General features: G+C 44.5%; 1 pseudogene; it reads right to left on the reverse strand.

The window, feature by feature from the left end:
- Window positions 1–4,359: 4,359 nt before the first annotated feature.
- LOC132663387 (ferritin light chain pseudogene) overlaps window positions 4,360–20,508 on the reverse strand; it is a 45,782-nt pseudogene continuing 29,633 nt past the window's right edge.

Below are 20,508 nucleotides of genomic sequence, written 5' to 3' on the forward strand. Positions count from 1 at the left end.
TATTTTCTTTAAAAAAAATCTAAACCCATGCTCTTTTTATAGTAATGGCACCTCTGCTTGATGAAGTATTCTGCAGCCATTGAAAATGTTTCTGAGAAACAGAAAATAGTGTAGAAGAATGCCAATATTTTAAAGTTAAGAAGGCAGATTATAACATTGCAGATGCAATAGATCAAAGCCATGTAATGTAAACAAAACAGATGTGCAGGAGAACAACCAACAGCGTTGTAAAGAATCTGTCAAAATATTAATAGTGCTTCTCACTGGATTTTTACTGGAACTGGATTTTTAATTCTATTAAATTATACAAAGTTAAGTTTGAATTTTAGTAGCCGTATGAGGTTAGTGACTACTGTATTTGACAGAGCAGGTTTTTAAAAATGTTTATTTCTTTTTGAGAGAGTGAGAGAGACAGACAGAGAGGAATCAGGGGAGGGGCAGAGAGAGAGGGAGACACAGAGTCTGAAGCAGGCCCCAGGCTCCGAGCTGTCAGCACAGAGCCCAACGCAGGGCTTGAACTCACAAACGGCGAGATCATGACCCGAGCTGAAGTCAGACGCTTAACCGACTGACTTCAGGTGCCCCTGACAGTGCAGTTTTAAAGTGCAAAAATAATATGAAGAAACATATTATATCTCAATAAAGCTGTTAAAATAAAGTAAATATTTATGTGTTTACTATTAAGAAGGTTTGGAATTTTATTATGATGCAGAAGTGAATTTTGACTCCATAATAGAGACTATGGACACAGCACAGGAAAATGTTGGGGTTTTTATTTAAATAGTTTATTGTCTAGCTCAATAAAAAAAAATAATATGGCGTTAAGCTTGTTTGTACCTGAGTTCAGTTTTAGACTAGAAAGGAGCAATCACCTGGATGTCATTAGTTGTTGTTCTGCAACAACTTTTGCTATTATGAAAAACATTCTTTTGTAAACAAACACACTGAGATCTTTACATAAGTTCAAACTATGGGAGTAAATAAATTTGTTTTGAGTTGGGAACAAAGCTTATTATGCCCACTTTACAGATGCAAAAAATAAAGTCCAGGAGGTTTCACTTCCCAAAGACGTGAAACAAGAAGCAAAGGCAAAACCCAGAGGATTTTATCATCTTTCACAATATGGACAGAACAATATCTGATAACCTGTCTTGGGAAGAGGGTCTTCCCCAAGGAAATGGAAAGAGTTGCCATTTTAAGGTTCTTTCAATGAAGGCCTGTTTGTTTGCGTGGTTAGTTGGATTTGTTTTTGATCTGGGGCTTCTAGAACTGTCCTAATGCTAGTTCACAGGAAGCAAGGCACTGTGCATCTCTCAAAGATCACCCTTTATTTGGTTGGATTTGTGTCTTTATGCCTTTCATGGAATACCAGACAAAAACCCCTTGTCTTTCATGTGAGCTTACTCTGGACCCCCAGCCCCGAAACTCCATCCCTCTTCCCTCCCTCCACCAAACACAGCCCCTCCTGGAGTTAGCCAATCTAATTCTACATTTGGAAATTTAGAGAGATTTAGAAAGGTGCAGAACTCTCCTGGGATCGTGTTCCCTGGATCACCGAGGGGCACTGGACACAGAATGAGAGAGGTGACCTCAGCAGGGGCTGGGATGCTCCCGTCCCCTCCCCGTCTCTCTTCATCGGTGGCCCAGAGTGTTTGCTAGGAGCAGCAGGCAGCAGCACAATTTAACACAAATGAATCCGCTGAGTGCTTTCAAACCTAAAGTCTCAATCCTTTCTGGTTCAAGTTCTAGGGAAAGGTTGGAGCCAGTTGTGATTTAAAAAAAAAAAATAATAATAAATTGGTTCACCCGTCTGTCAGAACGGCCAAGAAATATTCACATGAGGAGGACTATCCAAAAAAATGAAGAGTAGCTCTTTTCCAAGACAGATCTCTGGAACTCTCTCCCTCCCTTGCTCAGAACCACTTCCTCTCCTCAAATCTCACTTTAAAACCTTCCTGTTTGCTTTAGCCTATGACTGACTCAGGCCCCATTCATCTTTCTTTCCTCTCTCCCCATGACCACATCCTTCCACTCTCCCCTCACCGTCCACCGTGAGAACACTTGCCTGCCTCTTTCCTCCCTCCATTCCTCAGCCCCTTGCCTGTCACCCTGCCGGCCTGCACAGGCCACCCTCACCTGGTCCAGACATGTTTGGAGGCCTTATCCACACGATTGTCTGCTCCTCTCCCTGGCTCTCAGAGGCGGTAATGAATTTCAATGGTACTTCTGCCTAAAGAGGTACTTTACCAGTTGTAGTTTTAAGTTACAGGCTCAGACACTTGAGAAGCAGAACACAAAAGGACCTTGTAACAGGCCTGCAAAGATACCAACTCCCAGCCCTGTTTCCCTGGGGATACTTCAGGTAACGCCTGAAGGAGAGGTGGGAATAAAACACACGCCAAACCAGAGCTGTTGTTTTACCTTCAGAATAGAGTTATAATCATCTCAACTGCGCTCCCTACTTCCCTCAAGTAACAAGGAAAGTAAATCCCCAGTAAAGTTCCCAAGGTTGGCCCCGGGAAAACAGTCCCAGAGTAACCCCAAGTGTTTGAATTCTTTTTGTTCTGGGCATACACGCAACCCTTTCTAAAGAGTGTGGTTTCAGGTTGGTTCTCTGGACAATGGGCAAGCTGTCGCTTTCCCACAATGCATTGCTCCTGTCTTCCCAAGATGGAGCATTCTCCCACAGACGTGGAGGTCAGCCTGCTCTGTCTCCGTGGTGGCCTCACTGCAAAAGAAATGCATTCGGAGCCAAGCACCCCATATTTTATCTGGTGAAACATACTCCTCTCACTTTTGGTCTTATCACAATAACAACAGCTGCCATTTTTCTACTGCATATTGTTCCCGAAGCACATTTGTCTTTGTTATGGGAAGTATGGAAGGCAGGTCCCATTTTACCCTTAAAGGTTTGGCGTGACTTGCCTCAGTTCACAGAGGTAGTGAGTGGAGGAGTTGGGAATCCATATGAATCTTCTCGAGGAACTACAGACCAAACATAGACCCCCCCAGATGAGCACATCAGTGTCTAGAGGAGAACGATCTGGACAGGGATTCCACATGATGGGCAATGCAAATAGCACTTAGAGTTGGCTTTCCTGTTGGCTTTTGAAGGTTTTCTTTGATTTCTGGTGGCAGATCTTCTTTTGCATCATACCTGCCTCATTTAAAAACGTAAGAGTGAGTCAGTGTTACCCAAGCTCACCCAAACAGGTGGCAGAATGATGGTGCCTGTGGTTAAGCCCACCTGGCATTAAGTCTGGAGAAGTTAATTCTGCTGTATGAAAAACAAATAATAAAAAACACACTTAAGAAAAACTGGTAAGGAAATAGTAAGGAAAAAACGCCAACCTAACTTTCGAGGGAAATATATTATATATATGTGCGTATATATATGTGTATATATATGTATACATATACACATACATATGTGTATATGTATACATATATGTGTGTGCGTGTGTATTATAATTGAAAATTTGTATTTAATTGTGTATTGGTTTTTCTCCTTTCAGGGCCTTCTTTTTTATCCAGAAGTTTCTCTGAGGGCTGGTGGCTTGCCCTGCCACTCGGATGGCTTTGTAGGTGCACTTCATGAAACCTTGGACAGATGTGGCAGACAATCTGGGAAGGAGATAGGGAGAGACAGAGAGCTGTTAGCATGGACACTGGGATTTTGAGAGCCATTTCTGAGTGCAGGTGGGGAAAAGGAAGCCAAGGGTCCATGCATGGTGCCTCTGTGCCACACCTGGGAACGGTGACTTGAGAAGTGACTGACGTGTTTATTTGGTGTGAGGTCAGCTACAGCTCTGAGGGCAATAACACAATCCCCATAAAATAGACCCCCCAGGCTGGCCCGCTGGCCCGCTTGCTGCAAAACAAGGGTGGTGGCCTAATAAATGAGACGTTGCTTCCAACCCTCCATAGGCGGTGGATCCATTCACTTTGTGGATTACGCAGCTTCTTCCTTGCCCTCCCATGTCGATCCGTTGGTTGCTTTTTAACCCCTTTCTGGCTCTGTGCTCCTTCTTTCAGATGAAGAGGAAGGGAAAAAAGATTTAATTTCAGCGCCTATGACCCACTCTAACAGAAGGTTTTGTGAAGAATGAAGTTGAAGCTGTTGGTAGAAGTTAGGGGGAAAAAAAAGAATTCTAGTTATAAGCGCAGCAGAAAAAGACTCGCACTTCAGAGTGGACCTCAGAGGAGTATGAATGAAGAACACGGGTCTCTTTTCCGAGGCCGACACAGAATGAGGATGTGTTTTATGCAGGAGCAGCTGTTCTTGCCACGGGGCTTCTGCTTGTCATTCTTTCAAATGTCACAGTCAGACCCAGGAAATTCCCAGGGAAGTCCCCTGCATCACACAGTCTGCAGTTTCTCTGTGTGAGTATGATTCGGTTGGATCTTGAGAGACTGTTTGATCTTCAGGAAGCTGTTATCACCAAATGGATCTTCCTGCAGCCAGGAGACAGCATGGTTCCCTGAGACTAAAGGGAGAGGAGTGGGAAATGGGAATCTGAGTCCTAATATCGTTTCTGCCACCACCAGCCTGGTGGCATCGGGAAAGGCCTGTTATGTCCCTTATCTCGACAGCTTCATCTGTGAATTGGAATGCCACGGAGATGCCGACAGTGAAAGCGTCTGCTCGTGTGCTTGTAAGTGCTCAAGAAACGATTTCTTCCTGTCTGCCTACCTCAGTTTTCTTCAGTAGAGTGAAGCCTCGGACCGGAAGATCTCCGAGGCCCCTTCCGCTACGACCCTCCGTGGCTCTGCTGGCAACCCCTTAAAATGTCCCAACGAACACTCTAGTGAGCCTCGGTCGATCAGATTCTCTCCGATTACGATAGTGTTGTCACTGTGACTTTGTACCATAATTTTTATTTCCCCTGATCTTGATTTTTTAATTTCTCTTTTTTTTGTTTTATGGCTTTTGCCTTTTTTTAAGTTGTCACAAATCATTCAGGCAATAAGAAGAAACAAAACTGGATGAACACAAACAAACAACAAACTGGATGAAACAAAACAAACTGGATGAAACAACACATTGACTGAAAGCCAGGGAATAATACTGATCCAAGTACGAATACTAATACATCAGTCTTACTGGATACTTACAGTGTATGAAGAGCCGTGTGAAACACTGTACAAACATTAGGTCACTTAATTCTCATAATAACCCCGTGAAGCCACAATTATCACCTTCACTTTATAGATGAAGAAACCAGCATTAGAGATATCAAGCAAGGTGTCCACGGCCACACAATTAATGAGCAGTAGAGCTGAGCCACAAATCCGGGTCTGGCTAAATCAGAGCAGTGGTGTGCAGAGAAGCGGGCTCTCAAAACAAAAACAAAAACAACAAAAAACAACCAAAGCAAAACCAAACCCCTAAATCTTGATGTGCATCCTTTATTGATTTCCATTGTGTAAATACTCCCACCACAGCCAATTTCCAGTTACCAACAGCTTAAAATCAGCTCCAAAAACTCCTGAATATTTAATAAGCTGCTCTCGCAAGCCAATAGAGACCCACCCCAAAACACTCCAAGGAGAGTCTGTGTTGATAACCACTTAGCAACCCTCCCTCCCTGGATCACAGGCTGGGGCTGGAGCTGATAGAAAAGAAGGGAAAAAAGGGGAGAAGAGAAGGTTTTGGACAGAGAAAGTAAAGAGAAGCAAATTCGTTCATTCATTTATTTACTGAATACCAGGTAAGTGCCAGGCCTGTGATATGTGCTGGAACTCAGGCATGAGTAAGATGAGCAGGGCACCCAAGCCTAAAAAGACCAAAGTATGGTGGGGAGAGAGAGACAGGCAAACAGATAATTAAAAACATTATGTAATAAAAGCATGTATGAGTCTGTGGGAGCCCAGGTGAGAGAGGAATGGGTTCTGCCTGATGGGCCTGAAGGATGGAGTTGGCCACTTTTAACTGGAGGCTTCCACATAACACAAATTTTGCTTTCTTTCCAATTTATAGAGGGTTTTGCCTCACTGGAGAGGTGTTGTCAGCTTAGGTGCATTTTAGAAATACATAGAGAAACCAAAGACGGCCTCCAGAAAGGGACAGTGAGGCAGAAAGTCAGCTCCTGGAGTTGGGAGTGTTGTCTTATGGACCGCCATATTCTTGTCACCAAGCACCATACTGGCATCAAGTACTCAATAACTGCTTGTTGACTGGATGAATCATCAATGAATAACGAGTCGTGAACTTCAGAGAAGGTTGTTGAGGAAAAGGGACTAATGATAAGTAATGAGTAAGCAGTGTAAGTAGTGGTGATCCCTAAGCATATAAGGGATCGTGTAGAGGAATAGAGGGAGCACCCAAATAGGACATGGGCAGGGACGCCAGATGCTCAGAGTAGAGGTGAAGTTCATGGGGGAGTGTGTGTTCTGGAGTGTGTCTTCAGCCACCTGGTGTGCCAGTGCGGGGTAGGGGGTGCATTTTCTGTGAGGATGATCTGAAGATGAGGCAAATCTCTGGCCCCCAAGAATTAGACCATTCATTGTTTTGCCTTCAAAGTTCAGTTTGGGAGAAGCTGGAAAGTAATTGGTACAGTTACTTTTGAGTTGGGGATTTCAATGGATTTCATTCATGTTTGTTTGCTCTTCTGTTCCTCCGGTGATCAGACAAGTCCGCTGTTATGGAAAACCAGGAGTAGATTGGTCTTTCTTGGGACCCCAGATTGTTTTTGTAAGAAGTGTGTCTGCATGCGTAGTTTGTGGATTATTTTCTTTATTACGATGCCTTATATTCGTAGATGGTTCCTAGTTTCTCAAGATCTTTCCCATAATTACTTTTGCCGTGTCCTCTAAACAATCCCAGGAGGATGTTAAAGATGCAAATGTCTCTATTTAACTCATGGAGAAAGTTTAACTCCAAGAAGTCAAGGCACTCACTCAAAGTCACCCAGCTGAAGATCAAGGGCCCAAGATCGTTCATTCTAGACGCAGAGACCTTTGCATTCACCCAGCTTCCCTTATGATAATGCCTACCTCCTGGAGTGAGCACGTCCTGGCTGAGGCACAGGAGCAGCTAGAAATGGTCCTTCTTACTTTTTGAGAACTTCTTTCTCTGTAGTGAAAAATTGAACCTGCCTGCCCCAGTTTCTCAGCCACCTCGTGACTCGGCGAGCAATTGCTTTAACTCTGACAAAATGAGGCCACCTCCAACCTAAATGGAGCCCGTTTTCAGAGTAAGACCCTGCGTGGAGACAGCTCTTTCCTGGAAGGATAACAAAAGCATGCTTTTGTGTGTATTTCACTTGATGGAAAGGAATCCCCAGTGAGGCCATTTTTTCCCCCTGAATTCTCTCAAGTCCAGAATATATCCAAGTTTCCAAGATCATCTCAGAAGAGCCATTCATCTATGAAGATGGCCAAATTGTCTTCCAGCTCAGTAGACAGGATATATTTGAAAGAGAAGGTGAGGGGGTGAGAAGAGGGGTGTGGGAAGAGGGTGAGGGAGACAGAGAGCAAAGGAGGGAGACATACGAGGGGGAAATGTGTGTGGACAAACACTGACAGGGGAAGGAAAGAAACCAAAGGGCCAGCCCTGACTCTGGGGTCCCATCTGCCAGGGACACTTTCAGCTGATTCTTTTTAGGACCTGTCACGGTCTGCCTGGTGAGCTGTCACTTCTCATCACTTGGCTCTCACTGAGGATCTTTGTGTCATCACTGTCATGAAGAGACCTGGCAGCTGGCGAAGAATTTCCTGGGGCGCTACCTGATCCGCCATTATTTGCCTCTTATCATCTTAGCGGAGTAGTTAGGCTGCTGTCAGAGGTAATGGAGACCCTGCCACTAAGAAAATTGGCTGTAATTTATTTATCAATTGTTTCTGCATACCACAAAAGCGGCCTTCTACTTTACGGCTGGGTCTAAGGTATTTGAGAGCCCCCGAAGTTCATGGTTTTCCGGTATTCTAAGTTCTACTTATGGCCTTTCCTGTATATGACACACAACACCACCCTTGTGGCTTGCAGGCCGTTTTCTTCTTTGCTTTCTTTAGTCACAAATCATCCTGAGGCATCCCTTAAGTGCATTTGTATTGTTAAGTGCACCGGCTTGATTTGGTGTTAATTCAATTTGAGTGCCCTTAATATCTTGTGGGGGGTGATGCAATGCAGGCCGCCTGTACCTTGTAAAACCGGGTCCCAGGTCTGCCTGGGAGCAGAGCACCTTTCCCATAGCCATTTACCAAAGTTGCTGATAAAATTTTCATAAGGGAACCTTTTTAGTCTGACCCTATTGTGTTATTCTACCATTAAGTCTCAGAGAACTGAGCTGGCTTCTAGTGACAGCTTATCACGTTCTCCATTATTGCTGCCTGCCTGAAGAGCTAACCCACTGGGTGTAGTGCTGCACCCACCCCCCCCCCCCCCCCCCCGCTTCTGGTCCGTTCTGGGAAAAGCTTATGGGCCAGCACCTAGGGGCTAATGTGCGATTGTCTCTCCGTGGGTGCCAGAGAACCGAGCGCTCTTCCTAAGGAACTGGCTTCCTTTCCTTGGAAAGCTCGAGAGGCCCCGAAGCACTTCGTGGAGCCTGTGTGATAAGAAGGGGAGAAGGGAAATAGGGTTAAGAGTCACAGAGCACTTCACTTACAACTCAGCCCCCGAAGCTGTGATGACAATGCCAACACCACTGACATGCAGCTTGAGTTCAAGCATATTTGAAATACTGGAGTTAGAAATCTGGCAACATCATTAACTCAGAAAGATCTCCAAAATCTGGGGTCAGATATACCTGGGTTTGCATCCAAGTTCAGTGGCTTACTTGCTTTGTGACCTTGATGCGGTCATTTTGTCTAAGAGCTCCAGGGCTCCCATCTGTGAAATGTGACATCTACTTCCTGCGCTTCGTGTGGTGACTGAGATCACACATATAAAGACCATGAAGTGTGACTGGCACATAGTCAGCCTCTCTTAGGGTTATCTTAGAATCCAGAGGCCCCCAGAGGGTCCCAGGTGAGAAAGCTGGTTCGGATATTGAGGAAGTTATTTGGAGAGTAGAAGACGAGATATAGAGTGAAGTCTGGTCTCCTGGCCCCATCAAGGTCCCTTTCTATCATTCCCACTGTGTCCCCAGTACCGTCCCCAGACATCAGGGGCTCGGGTGGATTTGGGGTGCATGAGACCACTTTCTCCCGCCTTGATGATGACATTTCTTAGCAGCTGGCTAACCTCTTCTTGTCATTCTGCCTTGTTTTGGGGGCTGTGTGTGAGGAATGGCTTGAGCCTGACTAACGGTGCGGGCACTGGCCCTCCTTGTGTCTGCTGCTCTGGGGGAGAAAGCATGGTGGTCAGAGAGACAGGAATGGCAGGTGCTTTTGCCAAATAACATTGAAAACTTATTCTTATAAAAGCAATGCCTATTTCACTGTAGAAATGAGAAGAATCTAGATAAAATGCAGATACTGTAGTGAAAGAAAAAAAAATCATCCGTAATCCTACCACCCGTAACCATGAGAGAGATACTGTGTCGCGTTTTCTTACCGGCCCTTTTCTAGGCACACGTGCGCGGTCGCTTGTTGTCTCCCTTGCTTGCTGTAGTGGCTAAAGGCACAGTCTGGCTCCACGACTTGGGCAAGCTGTTGAACGTTTCTACCGTTCTTTCCTCATCTATAACCTAGGTCAAAGAAGAAAAGGAACGAAGGCACACAGTGCCTGGCGCTCAGTCCACTCTGTAGAGGGTTGTTCCTTCAGGATTATTCTTATGCACAATACGAGTCTGGAATCATACACCAGATTCTGCTGGAAGTGTAGTTTTTATGGGGCTGTTTCTTCTTTGCTCACACCCACCTGCTGGACTACAACGCTTTCTTAAACGGCTCACCTAGTTGGAGTCTTGAGGTCAGGCTGAGGCCTGCCTTCCTCCTGGCTCAGAGTGCCAGGCCTGAATGGTGACAATCATGGGCTCGTTTTCAAAAGGGTTTGGTGATATTAGTATACGAATCCCCACAGCCCGACTCTTGGTGGGCTTTACTAGACCCATTTTGTAGGAGGGAAAATTAAGACTGAGCGGGTATTAAAGTGGCCGGATGAGGTCTCTCCAAGCAAACAAAGTGGACCTCTTGGCTGCCAAGAAATGAACTCCAGCCCATAGAACTGGCTGGGCTGCTCTTGGGCTCGGGATTTGCTTTTATGGCACCGGAGAGTTAGGCCTACGTGGAGCGAGAAATAAGGCTGAAATCAGAAGACAGGTTTTCAGAAACAAATGTCTCGTGTAACAGCTCTCCTTGATGTGTGTTGGTGTGTGCGCATCTGTGTGTATGGGTGCATGTGTGTGTGTGTGTTTTATCATTTTGGTGTTTTGAAGCATCTCTTTGTGGGATTCGAACATTTCGAGAGTGAAAAATGATCATTTTAAGCCAGGTTGGGCAAGGCAGCTTCATGTATCTGGAAGATCAGGGTCCAGTTTTATTTGGGTATGTATGTGTGTGGACATGTGCATGTCTGTGTATGTCCGTGTATGTGTGTGTACATGTGCATGTGTGTGCATGTATGTATGTCCGTGTCCGTGTGTGTGTGTGTGTGTGTGTGTGTGTGTGTGTGTAAGCCACATGCATGGAGAAGGCACCGGTGTGAGCCTTCTGGCATGAGCGGGAAGAAGAGAGGGAGGCCTCTGGAAGGGAGCTGGTTTTGATGAAATATTGGCTAACGCTCGGGGCACTGGAGGAGAAGAGGCTCCTGGTCAGGGAAACGTGCTGCATTAGAATTTGTAATAGATCAGCTTATCTGCACCTTGATATGCGAGGGCAAAGGGGGAGCTGAGGCTGAGGCACTTCCGCCTTGATTTTCTCAGCGAGAGGAAAGTATGCCCGTATTCCCAGCATTTCCTTCCGCACAGCCCAAGGCGGTGAGAGCTTGCTACTCGCACCCCCACTCAGGTCATTTGGAGGAGGCTGACAGTGCCCAGGAATGCTGACATGCTTCAAAACATCACACGAGAAAGAGCCCACTCAGATTCCTAAGGGGAGTTGCTGTCGGTCCATCCCGCGCTCCCGCAGCATTGAAGTTGATTGCCACGGCCGCCCTCCCGCCGCAGACGCTGCAAATCCATATTCATCCGTGCTGTCTGCGGGACTCCCTGTCCATCTGTCTGTCTGCCTGACTCTTCCTCGCTCTCTGCGGTAAAGGGTGCTCGCTATCCTGGAAAGGGGAGCGTGCCACGATGTTCCAGATGAGCCGCCGCCGGTGATGTTGCTTCAAACGCCAATGAGCTGAAGCGGCCGGCAAAGAGCGAGCGAGGGGTGAAGTGTGGTTTGATGTCTCGGGCACTGCGGAGATGATTCATGCAACATGCGCCCTTCGGGGTCCTCGGTTAAATCCCAGCCTCGTACCCCCGGCTGAACTGGAACTCTGAAGTCCAGCCAAGGAGCATTACTGGTCTCGCCTCAGCAAACAATTGGTGGAGCAGAGGCGAAGGACAGGGGAGGGGTGATTCTCTCACTGGAAAAATTACCTGCTGGGAAAGAAGGAATTGTATGATGTGTGTGGTGGGGAAGTCCAGCCAGGAAGGACTTGGCTCTCACATTACAAGGCTGCTTTCTGAAGCCAGAGGGGCTTTTTGATTGTCCGAGAGGCCCATGGGCCTCAGCCAAAGTGGCTCTGGCATGGCTCTGGAAGGGTGTAGTGATGGGGGTGCTGGGTGCCATGCTGGGAACAATGAAGGAGGGAAGCTGGGGATGGGGCTTCACTGTCATCAGGCTCACCACTGAAGCGGGTGGTGGAGGGGGGCAGAGATGTAGGGGGGATCTAGCCAGGTGCAGTGGGGCCTCTATTGCCCCTACCTTGGCCTTTGTATGACTGCGTGTTTTGGCCACTCTGTCACCACCCCAAGCTTCTTAAAACCTTCCCGTCACCCACTGGAGCCTCTCTGCTCCTCTGAGAGCATTCATTCTCTCTTTATGGATGTTGCAAAGCATCTTTCGTTTGGGGAGGCCCCCTCCCCCAGGGCTTACTTCGTGTAGCTTTGGCTTGGGACACTTAGGGGCATGTTACCCAGTGCTGGCCAGGGTGTCAGCTTTGAGGATGGGCCTGTGAGTAGGGATGGTCCAATCAGAGCCAAACCTGAAACTTTCGTTGGAGACTTCTGTTGGAACTTTGGGGATGGAGGAGTTCTCTTTTATCTGAGTTGTTGAGATGAGAAGATAAAAGTCTGGAGCTTCCAAGGGTCACCATGATGAGAAAATCTGCCTAAGAGTGAAGCAGCTGGAAAGGGAAGAAGAGTGAAAAGGTGGATAGAGATAGAATTCTGATGGCGTCATTTCAGCACTGGAATCTAATCATACCTGAAGTCGGGGTCTACTCCTGGACTCTTCAGGTATACCAACCAAGAAATTTCCCGCCTCCCTTTTTTTCTTTATCCAGTTTTCTCCTGCTATGTGTAATGGAAATTGTGTTGTCTGAGGGTCAATACACCTTTTCCTCTTTGCTGCATGGAGGCCCCTCTGTCCATTTCCACTACTCATCTTTGTATGTCCCCAACTTTCTGTGTTTCCTTCTTTCCCCTTGCTCACTCAGGCTTCCCTCCAACCCTGTGGCGTTAACTATGACTTCGATGAGAATGATCCCCACGCCTGCCTTCATGTTTCTACCTTAGGTCTTGTTTCCTGAGTCCAGCCATCTACAACACATTTCCACATGTGCATCAGGCACAGGGACACCCACAGCCGCCATGTTCTCAACTTCCTCCTCTTTGACCCTGGCGTCTGGCCTCCCTAGTTCAAAGTCAGAATTGCCTTTGATTCTTTCTTCTCCTCCTTCCTGCCCCCACATTGAATCATCTGTCAAGTCTTCAAAAATTTCTGTGTCTGTTCCATTTTTTTCTCCATCCATCATCATCCTCTGGTCTGAAGTCTCATCATGGTTATATCAAAAGCCTCTTACCCGGCTTTCTACCACTCACTTTAAACTAACTCACCCATCCAGTACCCTCCAGCTTATTTAACTTCCTCAAATACGTCTTTCACCTCACAGCTCACTTGGAGAAACTGGATTTCTCATTGTTGTGCATCTTCATGTCCCCCAGGTATTGGCATTCATGAGACATGAAAAGACACAAGAACATCTTTCTGGAATACTAATTTCCTGCAAGATTTCTTGGGGTATAGGAAGTTGTGTTTTAACTAGAAAGTAATTAAACACACTTTTTACATCAATCTTATGTAAAGTAGAATGCAAAACTCCTATGAATTTTAAATATTAAACATAGATTTCAAAGAAGTTCTGGGATGATAGAAGTCTACTTCTGGCCACCACCTGAGAGTTCGGGGCTTCCTTTTCCTCCACCATTGGGAAGAAAGTTTGAAGCAGCACCAACATGCTGAGCCATGTTTAACCTCCTCAACTTGGTGTCTATCTCAACTGGCCCTAACCTTCCTACCTTCTTCCTTGTCTTTTCTTGTTTCCTGGAGATAGAGGATTCTCTGGTTGCTCTTTGAACTCAACACTCTCATTCTTAACCTTGTTTTGTGCCACTGTCTCCTTTTCCAAGTGATCCCCTCCTCTTTTTTTATTTTTTTATCCACCTAAATCATCTGTCTTTATCAGGCATAGTCACCAGCTCATAATGGTCTCTCCCATCTTGTATTTTTGTAGCTTCTGGAATCCATATCATTAAATGGATTATATACTGGGCAAGAGTTTGTCACCTGATCAAAACTGTGAGTCTCCCTACTGTCTGGCTGTGGGATAAAGTCCAGTTTCCTTAGCATAGCCTGCTGTCTCTTGGCTGATATGGTCCTTCCCTGATGCTTCAGTCTCACCTCTCCTTGTGACTACATTTGATCTTTGCAGTCCAGACTTCAAGAACCACTGAAGTGCCCCCAAAGCCCAGTGGTTACTCTCACCTCTATCTTGATCCTCTCCATCCCCTTCCCCTCTTGTCTTTATCCATTAGGGCTCAGTCCAGGAAGAACGCCCTTCTTGGACATCCCTCCTGATCAGAGTTCCATCTCAGCATTAGTTGGAGCTATCTTGCTTGCTCCATTCTCTCTTCATCTGACTGTGAGCTCTGGAAGTGCAGAAACTAATCATCTTTGTTATTACTGCTATAATATTTCTCCAATGAATGAATGAGTAAACAAATGGGAGGTATCAGGAAATTTAGGATTGAATTTCCATGTCCCTTGTCTGTGTGATCTTGGGCAAGTCACTTTACCTCTCTAAGCCTGGGTATCATTTTCTGGTCAAGTCTGTTTTATGCACACAACTCTTTTGATCTCTATTTGCTTAAGGGTCCCTGGGAGTATCAGTGGTTACACGTATTGGAACAAAGACTGAGCCTGGGACACAAATGAGGAACTAGGGGTCGGTGGATGAGCAGGACCAAGGTTGCCTCCTCCTTTCCAAGATGGCACACCATGCATAGAAAAGCATCTGCGTACTCACACATGGTTTAGGACCTCTGAGTAAAGATCAACAAACAGACAATTTTGGGTGAGACAAAGCTTATTTTTATACATATTACTATGTCCCAGCCCACAGGGAAGCTGTCAATTCTATTTTTAAATTCCAAGAGCTCTTATTTATTTGCTGAAAATCCTTTTTACTGGCACTCTGTTCTTGTTTCATGGATGTAGAATCTTCTCTTATCTCTCTTAGAATATTAATTATATTGATTTAAAAAATTTTTTTGTTCCATTCCTGCTGTGTCTCTATTTCCTGTAAATGCCTTTCTGGGTCACTTCCTTTAAAGTTAGTGGTTTTCCTCAGGTGCTTAGGAGTAGAAATCATTTATATTTATACACAATTTAAGACTCAGGAACCAGAAGCTAATGGAAAAACCCACAGGTGCCAAGGTGGAACTGTTGACTGGTGGGCCTCACCAAATCATGGTCTGGCAGTTGATTGATATCAACAAGGGTAGGTCTTTTCTATTTGAGTTGTCAGATTCTGCAATCAACTGTCCCTTCTAGTCGCCAGTCTGAGGTGGGGCTAACAAACTGGGGAAGTGACTGGGAAGATGAGTTTCAAAATTCCACTTAATCTTCTGGATTTCAGTAAAGCATCTCAGTCCAACTCTCTGCTTTACCTGCCTCCAAGTCCAGAGCCCTTCTGGAACAATCTAGCCACAGTGTACACCTCTTTTCTTTTGCTTGGATGTAGGGTTGTTTCTTGCTGTCATTGGGCTAGATGAGGGGGTAGGAGGGTGTCTGCATTTTTCATAAAGACTTTCAATCAATCTGCCTGTTTTTAGTCATATATTCAACTCCTGTATTCTGAAACACCTAGTGCCTTCAATTCCTGAGCCTTTCTAGTTCTTTGTGCTTTGATCTTGCTTCTTGCTGTTTTCCATGCCCACTGACCCCATCCAGTTTGGCTTCATTTTTATTGACTTTGATAAGCTATCTGCAGTAGATTTCTCTTTGTTCTGGAGGATTTATACATTAAAAAAAATTATTTACCGGCATTTAGTGAAGTTTTATGGGTGGGGGGAAGAAACAGAGATGAATGCACATGTTAATTCTGCCATGTTGAACCAGAAATTGGGCTGATTTCCTTTAAACAATATAATCCATTATTACTATACAAATACTTTTTTTTTTGGACTTGGTTACTATACAAATACTTTTTTTTAATCCCTTTGATGATATTCAGTGTCCTGGGAACTAGAAGTATGTTGGTGACTGCCACAGACACTGTCTTTTCCTCATAGAGCTTACAGTCTGGTGGGGGAGATAGAGAGTCAAGCAGGAAATTTATAAGTGAGTGGAATATTGTGAAAGGACAAGTACTTTCAAGGCTTTGTGGAAGAAGTAATATCTAATCTAACATAGTTTAGATAAGTATGAGTTAACCAGGGCAAGAGTGGGAAAGATGTTACAGCTAGAAGAACAATAAACGTCATGGTTTTGATAAGAGAGAAAAGCATATATGAAGAATAAAAATAGATTCAAAAAGGTTACAGAAAGTATTGAAGAATGGAGCTGGAGAGGTAAGAGGGAACAGATCACATAGGGCCTCACAAGCCCTGATATTGGACTTTATCCTGAGGACAGCAGGAAGCCATCAAATGTTGTAAGTGCAAATGTGACTACACCATTTATGCTTTTTTTTGGGGGGAGGGGGGGAAGTTGCCTTGTTTTCCATTTCTTTCAGTTTTATCACTGTTACTTTATATATATTGAACCTATATTATGAGGATCATGTGTCCCAATGATGGCTATGTTGTTTTTGCTTTATTGTTCTTCATGTTATTGTTTTTACCTTGTATTCTGTTGTCAGATATTAAAATTGATACTCTGACCTTCTTTGGTTCATATTTGCCTTGAATACTTTTTCAACCTTTGACTTTGTGTTTTCTTTTAACTTCTCTTATAGATCTTATATTGTTGATATATAAGAGAAAAACAGTTTTAGCTAATCTGAGAGTCTCTGTCTCTTCTACATTTTTATTTATTTATCCCTTTACCTATGTCAGATCAACCTGCATTCCATTTATCTATCATCTTTCTATTATTTATCATCTATCTTCCATTAATAATCTCTCTTTGAACACGTTGGACCTGTTAGCATGTTCTCATATCTCTTTGCTTTCCATCCCTTTCTGCCATCCCCTTCTTGATACTGTTTAAAACTTTTGTTCAGGGTTATTATGGATACAGTTATTTTTTCCTTTGTTTCTTAATATTTTAGATAACAACTAATTGTACCAAATTATTTGAATCCCCTTTCTTCCCATATTTCTTCTAGCAACCTCTTGGTTTTACTTTTTACTTGAATTCTCTAAATAGTTCTTTGTGTGGTAAATCTGCTGAAACCTTATATGCTTGAGAATATGTCTATTCAGTTTCTGGATTTAAGTGATAATTTGGCTGAATATAGCATTCCATATTAAAATTGTTTTTTCCTTTAGGGATAACATTTACCATGTTTGGCGATTTCTATTGGTGGAGGGGCTCAAACCGAGTTTCTAGAAGTGGGGCAGGGGTGAGATCCAAAGCACAGTGCTCAAGATCCCACAGAACTATAACCCATCACCCCAATTTTTGTCTCTCCATTAGGCCACAACTTTGGTCAGAATCTTCTTTTAGATACTCTGAAAAAGTAACCTGGGAAGGATATTATCTCTATGAATAAGTTTTCCAAGTCCTGGGTGGCAGCTGATTAATGGGTCATGAAGTCAATACAGTGAGTCAGTCAGTATAGGGGAGGGGAAGGAGGAGGGAGAAAAGGGAGAAAGAAGAGGAGAAGGAGGTGGAGAAAAGGAGAGGAAGAAGAGGGGAGGGGAGGGAGAAGAAACAGAATGGAATGGAATGGAATGGAATGGAATGGAATGGAATAGAATAGAATAGAATAGAATAGAATAGAATAGAATAGAATAGAATAGGTTGAAAAATATAGAATGCATCCCAATAGTTAGCATGTTGTTTTGTGAAACTTTCTTCCATTTGTACAAGGCTCTGTATGTACTGAGTCACCACATAAAATGTTTTTTCTCATTGTGGGTGGAAGTAAAAATCATTTGAAGAACACAGCTTTTGATTGTCATCCACCAGTTCTGAAGGAAGGGGGCGCAGAGGAGGTAGAGGAGTGCTCAAGGCCAACTGGCCAGTCTACATTTTTTCATCAGTTCCTCACCCCGCAGGGTATTGGCCCTGCCCTGGTTTTACCCACCTCTCACCTCCCACCTGTCTGATGCTTTTCCACCCTGGGGCAGATGATTATCCCCCAAAGGTAATGTAGTCAAGAGCAGAACTTGAGAGCTTCCCCTCAACATGTTCTTCATCATTTCACTGGTACCCCCAGCCCCAGGTTGGTCCCCACCACGTATTCAGTCTACCAAGGAGTCCCCCACAATTTTTATGTTCATTTCTCAGATCTAGTTTTGCTTCTTATTTCTGAGGTTCTTCCAGGTCGGTTGTGTGGGAAGGAACCAGGAGCTCAGGCTTGTTTTCATCGTGTCAGGGAGCAGAAACCTTACTCACAACTTAACCTAGAGTTATCATGGTCCTGTGCTCTGCTCTTCAGCATCTATGCCTCTGGCAGCCTTCACCCTCTTTCCACGGCCCCACACCCTCCTACCACAGTAAATCCTCATGCTGGGCTCTCTCCCTTCCCCCATGTACTATCTATTTTGACTTCTGCTTTTGCCTGTGATTATTGGAAACCTCAGGCCCCAGCCAGCAGGGAAATTTGTAGCTAAACAATTACAATGTTGAAACCCTGACAAGTCCACCCTGCTTAATGGCTCTGAAAATATGGGAGAAGTGTGAACAACTAAATCTATGACTCCATATTGTGGATCCGCAAAGATAGACTTGTAGGACCTATTTACTTTAACGGGAATTTTTCGTTTTCTTTTCCTCTTACAATATTGTTCCAAATGCTAGCTTCACTCAATATGGATTCATTACCTGGAGGAGGGCTCGGATGTTTGGATAATCATCTTCTAAATAGTTTCTTTTTTTTCTTTTTCCTATTATGATTTTTGGAAATTGGCCAACAACAGTGCAACAGGCAAGCAACAGACTGAGGGAAACAAAGCGAACAGTGCTGGGTTGCATTAGCAAATTATCATATATTAGATGCAGGTGGGATTCTCAACTTCCCAGCCTGGCAGAAAGCTTTTAATAAAACAGCGTGAGAAGGGAGGAACTGCTTTTTAAAAGGTGGTGTCACGGAATTTGGGGAGGCAAGGGGAAGGTGGGATTAGCTCAATGGTCAAAGATGCTGCTGGAAGGGCAGGTATCTAGTGAGTTATAGTGGGTGAGCCATCATGGACAGCCTGAAGAACTGGGTCTTTGCCTTACCAAGGGAAGATCAGATTATAGGTCTGACCCTGCACCTCCTTGGAGTAGTGTAACCCCTGCACACCTTTTACATGGCCTCATGATGGGCCTCTTGACTTCAGGACCGGCCAAGTGATTTGTTTGGCCAATGGGAGGTTTGTGGATGTTACGTGAGCACAGGCTTCAAATACACTTGTGACATTGGACTCGCCCTCGTGTACTTGCTTTTCTGCTGAGGGAAGAACATACCTCAGGTAAGTGCTGGTCCAGGGAAGGTGAGGGACAAGCAGGGGAGCTCTAAACCCATCCTACAGGTTGGACCCAAGCCCAACCAAACTCAGACCGTGTCAGTAGCTAAACCTCTCTCAACTCGTTGGTGTGTGAGCAAAAAAATATAAAAACTCAAAACCCTCCAAACAAACAAACACTCACACAAATAAAACACCCCAGCTGTGTGTTGATTTCTACTGAAATTTGGTCTTTTGGTCATTTGTTACGTAGCCAACCCGACTTATTTAATTAACACTCACTTACTAGGGCTGCCCTTGGATATGGGGAAGGTGGACTCCGCTATTTTCTAAGTTGAGAGCTGAGTTTGAGAAGCGAAAGTGGCTTTAGAGTCCTGGAAAACTCTAAACCGTTGCTTTCTATGGAAAGATGCCCGATGCAAAGGGCAGTGTCATCCTCTCCAAGGTATTGGTCTGTCGGGGAGAGAGAGCAGAGACAGCCTCCAATACTCACTGAAGAATGGCAAAAATTGAGGGATCAATTCTGGAAAGGATCAGAGAAAGAGCATTCCCAGTGTTGCTCACAGTGGGGTTTGAAGTGAAGGCCTGTGGGTGATCTGCGTGTAATTGCGCCAAAATAAAGGAAAAAAATGTGCTGAGGGCTTTTATGATCATGGCTTAGTTAAGAGTGGACTGACGTGGCTTCTAATGTCATGCTGGAAGTTTCAGTGATTTGGTTGGACTCACACCAATCTTCAGTAGTTTGCACCATGCTAAACAAATAGGAGATGCTCAATAAATTGACTTGCAATTGATAGATTATCAGGGAAACTTAAACCTAATCACAGCACTGCCATTAATTAATTACATGACCTCAGACTAAAAGCTTAACTTCTCAATTCCCTCATGAGGATGTGAGCGTGATATTATTTGATGTTTGTAGTCTCTGTAATTGGGGGGGGGGGATAAAATAAGATGAGGATGGAGGAAATCTGCAGTGCTCCTGAAGTGACAGAATATTATTTCCCCGTAGGTATGACTCTATTGGGTGTTTGGTACCTGTGGAGCCAAAAGAAGGCTGAAGCCAGAATGTAGCCTTGAAGGAGTAACAGGGAGATACTTCCTCTGTTATCTCTATAGGAAAATGGGCAAAGGAAGTAATAGCAATATTGCTCTGTTTTTTCACCCTGTAATTTGTGAGGCCAAGTCAGGCCTGTGGGTTAAGAAATCAAGCTTTTTATTGCACCTTAAATTGAATGCTGGGAGTCCCGATTTGACCCTGTAATTGTTTTGTAAAAGCATGTCCTCAATCGGCTGCAGAGCAGGATTAAACCAGCAACATCTCTGATCATCTGGCCTCTTTTTATTTTCATTTTTATTTATTTTTTAATGTTCATTTACTTTTGAGAGAGAGAGAGAGACAGAGTGAGAGTGGGGGAGGGGCAGAGAGAGAGGGAGACACAGAATCCGAAGCAGGTTCCAGGCTCTGAGCTGTCGGCACAGAGCCCGACGCGGGGCTCAAACTCACAAACAGTGAAATCAT

Source organism: Panthera onca, chromosome D4, assembly GCF_046562875.1.
Source record: "Panthera onca isolate mPanOnc1 chromosome D4, mPanOnc1 haplotype 2, whole genome shotgun sequence".
Taxonomy (NCBI): domain Eukaryota; kingdom Metazoa; phylum Chordata; class Mammalia; order Carnivora; family Felidae; genus Panthera; species Panthera onca.